Source organism: Coenobita brevimanus, chromosome 114 (genome assembly GCF_032717465.1).
Source record: "Coenobita brevimanus isolate Jiangsu-jjx chromosome 114, ASM3271746v2, whole genome shotgun sequence".
NCBI classification, from domain to species: Eukaryota; Metazoa; Arthropoda; class Malacostraca; order Decapoda; family Coenobitidae; genus Coenobita; species Coenobita brevimanus.
The window spans coordinates 1,913,149-1,919,161 of record NC_137067.1 but is presented as its reverse complement, the minus strand read 5'-3'; positions in this window follow the sequence as shown (position 1 = coordinate 1,919,161).

The window sequence follows — 6,013 nt, the reverse complement described above, 5'->3', positions numbered from 1 at the left end:
TGTGTGTGTGTGTGTGTCGCCTTCACGTGGTGGCACTGATATAACCAGGTGGATCCACTGCCGGGTTATACACACGTCCCTCAACTCCCTCCCTATCCCCCGAAAGGACGATGGTGGACTGCAGGAGGAGGGTAACACAAGCCTGCAGTCCACTGGGTTCACGTTTATTTGAAAGTAGAGCAATAATAATAATAATAATAATAATAATAATAATAATAATCTGGCTCTTCCTCATTCTATTTAGCCTATACGCCTTCTCACCCCATGATCCTTAACATCCCTTTCGAAGCGACTTTTGTTTATTACACCTTCCCACACTGTTCTGTTACATAAACTCATCCAATATCGCCATACTCTGCATAAATATCGTACACAAGGATATTAACCCACACGTATCCTAAATAAATCGTTAAAGAAAAGGTGTTAGGGAGCTTCCTTACCCAACGCAATAAATCATTAAGGATAAGGCGTTAGGGAGCTTCCATACCCAACGCAATAAATCGTTAAGGAAAAGGTGTTAGGGAGCTTCCTTACCCAACGCAATAAATCATTAAGGAAAAGGTGTTAGGAAGCTGCCTTACCCAACGCAATAAATCGTTAAGGAAAAGGTGTTAGGGAGCTTCCATACCCAACGCAATAAATCGTTAAGGAAACGGTGTTAAGGAGCTTCCTTACCCAACGCAATAAATCGTTAAGGAAAAGGTGTTAGGGAGCTTCCATACCCAACGCAATAAATCGTTATGGAAACGGTGTTAAGGAGCTTCCTTACCCAACGCAATAAATCGTTATGGAAACGGTGTTAGGGAGCTTCCATACCCAACGCAATAAATCGTTATGGAAACGGTGTTAGGGAGCTTCCTTACCCAACGCAATAAATCGTTAAGGATAAGGCGTTAGGGAGCTTCCATACCCAACGCAATAAATCGTTAAGGAAAAGGTGTTAGGAAGCTTCCATACCCAACGCAATAAATCGTTAAGGAAAAGGTGTTAGGGAGCTGCCTTACCCAACGCAATAAATCGTTAAGGAAAAGGTGTTAGGGAGCTTCCTTACCCAACGCAATAAATCGTTAAGGAAAAGGTGTTAGGGAGCTTCCATACCCAACGCAATAAATCGTTAAGGAAAAGGTGTTAGGGAGCTTCCTCACACAACGAGAAGTAGACCATGTTATATCGTTTTATTTTTTCTTGGAGGGACCCATCTTGCGGCTCCTGGCCTTGGGTTCCTTCTTCCATGCATAAAAAAAAAAAAAAAAAAAAAAGAGCTCTATAGCAGCCTAGCCTCGCCCCCCTACGCTCCAAGGCGGTAAGAAACTGGTAGTGACAGTTTTCTTCCACATATAATTAATGTTAAACACGAAATCAAAATTAAACGATTATTTAACGCTAACTCACTTGTTCTTTCTCCCGTAAATACATAAAAATAATTACAGTACATACATATAATAAATGACTAAATACGATGACTAAATAAATAAAAAGGGATCAAATGGGACTGACACTTGCTATTTCCTTCCACAAATATTTAAAATTCAAAATCCATAACGAATTTTTTACATTTAAAATCAAAACCATAACGAATTATGTACATTTAAAAACATAACGATTTTACATTTAACATTAAAAAAGATAACGAATTTTTTTACGTTACCTTACTTCTTTCTCCTGTAACGCTGTTGAAGATCCGAATTAACCGCCTCATGTGGTTTCTTTATAACTCACAGCAGCGTTTGATCCCTAGTTCTGCAAGAATGATGAGGACTTTCAACCACTGTAGTTTTTTATCATCATTATTATCACCAACAACATTTTTAATAATAATAATAATAATAATAATAACCATCATCATCATCAAAATCAAGAACACATTCATCATACCCCTCACTCCCACAAGGGAGAGAGAGAGAGAGAGAGAGAGAGAGAGAGAGAGAGAGAGAGAGAGAGAGAGAAACCATCATCATCATCACATCCAGCAACATGGGCCACACACTCATCCACACACCATTCAAGCCCCTGGAATCCTGAAAATAAAATGAGTGGACATACACGCATACACACATACATACAGACACACATACGTATCTACATACACACACACACACACACACACACACACAATTGGGTGCAGAAGGTGAGAAGTGTAAACGCTGGGGGTGGGGTTGCGAGAGGCAGACCGAAAAAGACCTGGGAGAAGGTCATTGAGTGTGACCCCAGGGATAAGGGTCTGAATGGGGAGGCTGCCAGAGATCGAGCAGGAAAGCCGACATTAGGTAACCAAAGCCGATGCACACATGTTGGAGCTTTTGTAAACAATACAATACGTACACAAAAATACGTACATACATATCAAACACAAATACATATACATTATACACACTACGCAAGCAAATATACATACATACACAGATTACACACACACATAACACTACAAACATACATACTGTACAAAGATTACACACACACACACACATAACACTACAAACATACATACATAGATTATATACACACACACACACACACACAAACAAACATACATACATAGATTACACCCACCCACACAACACTACAAACATACATACATAGATTACACACACACACACACACACACACACACACACACACACACATGACATCACTCCCGGCCACAACACTACCTCATCGTTATCAAGTGTGTGGGTGTTGCTTGTAATCTAATCACTTGAGAGGCTGGACATGCACGAAGCCTCAAGTATCATTCTCTACTTATCATTTTCCAAGTACACAAGTCTATCTATCCATCTTTCTATCTATCGATCTATCCATCCGTCTATCTATCCATCTATCTATAGCCGGAAGCCTTAATCCCGTATGGGGTGGCCACAAATAAACTGCCTCCATGTCGCCCTGTCCCTTGCCATTTCACTGCCCTCCCCTAAATTACATCCCCCTGTCCCATATACCTCTCTACTCCATCCCTCCACCTCATCCTCGGTCTTCCCCTCCCTCGCCCCAACCTCACTCACATGCACTCCTAGTTAGTTTCTCACTCCCAAAATTTGAGTGATGAATTGTTAGCATGAAATTTGAAAAGCCTTAGTTATGAGGCAGGAATGAGTCTCCTTGGTTACTATTCAAAGTGACCCTCCAATCTGACTACACCTGGCCATCAACTGAGCTGAAATGGGTAACGGATTTTTGTCTACCTATTGCCAGATGCCTCAATCCCGTTCGGGGTGGCCACAAACAAATCGCCTCCACGTCGCCCTGTTCCCCGCCATTTCACTGCCCTGCTCCCAACTGACACCCCCCTCTCTCATATACCTCTCCACCCCATCCCTCCATCTCATCCTCGGCCTCTCCCTCCCTCTCCCCCCCCCTCCACCTCACTCACATACACTCTCTTCGTCAGTCTTTCACGGATTTTTGTCAGGTGAAAATAACCGAGGTATAGTTGGCTTATTGACGCCTGTTCCTAAGCCAAACAGTTCTACATACCACACACCTCATGTCACCAGTTTTGCACTAATATCCACCGTCCATACTGAATACATGCTGTGGCTGTCTCATTCAGGATTGGTGTGATGAGTTATACATGCTACACACTACACGTCAACACTGATTATGATTAGGTGGATGTGTAGTGTGTCCTTGAATACGAGGCCTGGGGGAGATAGGATTACCATTGAAGAGTTGAGGGGTAGGATGGGACCGGAGTGTATTGGTGTTGTGATGAGGAGGGGTAGATTGAGATGGTTTGGATGGGACTGGAGTGTATTGGTGTTGTGATGAGGAGGGGTAGATTGAGATGGTTTGGATGGGACTGGAGTGTATTGGTGTTGTGATGAGGAGGGGTAGATTGAGATGGTTTGGATGGGACTGGAGTGTATTGGTGTTGTGATGAGGAGGGGTAGATTGAGATGGTTTGGATGGGACTGGAGTGTATTGGTGTTGTGATGAGGAGGGGTAGATTGAGATGGTTTGGATGGGACTGGTGTGTATTGGTGTTGTGATGAGGAGGGGTAGACTGAGATGGTTTGGGGATGTGGAGAGGATGGGGGATGACAATTTGGTGCGGAAGGTGAGAAACGTGAATGTCGGGGGTAGGGCTACGAGAGGCATAGCGAAAAAGACCCGAGATGTGGTCATACAGTGTGACCTCATAAGGGACTGAATAGGAAGGCTGCCAGAGATTGAGCAGTGTGAAGAGCCGCCATCAGGTGACCAAGAGTGACGCATACAAACATGTTGGAGTCATGATAAACGAAACACTACATCAGGTGCAATCGCAGGGAAGGGAATGTCACGTAGGCTATGCTCTTATCTCATCACAGGCAACAGCTCCAAGTGGCTCACCGTATCAGCTTATCTCCTCTTGAGGTGGAAAAAATATCTGATCAACTTCCGATGCTATGACGGTCACTTTTATCAGTCGCTTTTAATATATAATTTGGAGAGGGATGCCTTCACGTGGTGGCACCTAAGCAAATAGGCGAGTACACTGCCCTGGTTACCCAAATGTCCCTCAACTCCCTCCCTATCCCCACAAATGTTCCTCAACCCCCTCCCTATCCCTTCATCTCATCCTCGGCCTCCCCATCCCCCTCTCCACCTCACATACATACACTCTTCTAGTCAGTCTCTCATTCTCCCTCCTCTCCACCCTATCCCCCCATCTCATCCTCAGTCTCTCACTCCTCCTCACTCATATACACTCTTCTAGTCAGTCTCTCATTTGTCAGTATCCTCATAAGGTGGCTAAAACTGATATAATTTGCTTGGTCTCCCCCTCCCCCTCATTCACTCTCCTAGTCAGTCTCTCATTCTCCATCATGATAGCGGTTAAAACTGGTGCAATAAGTTTCAATGTCCCCCTTCTTCTCCATCTTACTCTCCTTGTCAGTCTCTCATTCTCCATCATGATAGCGGTTAAAACTGGTGCAATAAGTTTCAATGTCCCCCTTCTTCTCCATCTTACTCTCCTTGTCAGTCTCTCATTCTCCATCAAGATAGCGGTTAAAACTGATGCGACACCCAACTGATTATTTGTCCAGAGTAACACAAGTCCCAAGTCACCTCCAGCGATATCAGGGTTCTCGGCTGATAAATAAGATAAACAGCAACCCGAGTGCACTCTTAAAAACGTGATTCAACGATAGTGGTTCTGGTGATGGTGATATGAGGCTGAACTTTTCCTGTTCTTGTAATTTTCCTTGTTTCTGGTGCCTACCTCACCCCATCTTTGAGTGGGAACATGGGTTGGGGTGATGATAGTGATGATGATAATCTTAATGATGATTTTGATTATAATAAATGCTGACAATGATGACAATGACACTGTTTGTTGTTGCCGAGATATGATGATGATGATTTTAATGATGATGATTTTAATGATGATGATTTTAATGATGACAAACAATGACGCTGTCTGTTACTGCTGAGATGATGACGATGAGGAAGAAGATGACTTTGATGACGATGATGATGATGACAAATACTAAAAATGTTGATGACAATTTGGTGGTGCTGTTGCTGCTGAGTTATCCTGGTCTGTCTTGTGTCCTTCTGGCCAACAATTCCCAGACAAACCTCACATGACTGTGTTTTAGTGGTTTGGAAATAAAGCTGACAAATGAAGAAGTGAAAGAACATTGTGGGGTGGATGTGGACGTGACTGAGAAAATTAGGAGATATACACTGAGGTGGTTTGGACATGTGGAGAGAATGGAGAATGAAAGACTGACCAAGAGGGTGTATGTAGGTCAAGTGAAGGGAGGGGTAGACCTAGGATGAGGTGGAGGGATGGAGTTGAGAGGTATATGAGGGAGGAGTGAGTGAGTTGGGGGGAGGGCAGTCAAAAAGTGGGTGACAGATTGACTTGGAGGCGTTTTGTCTGCAGCCACCCTTTGCGGGATTAGGGCGTCGGGCTATAGATAGACAGATAAAAATAAAGTTCAGAACTGTAGAGCAAATAACAACAAAAAATAATCTTTACGCACGACAGCAAATACACGGAAAGAATCTGTATATCTCAGAGGGT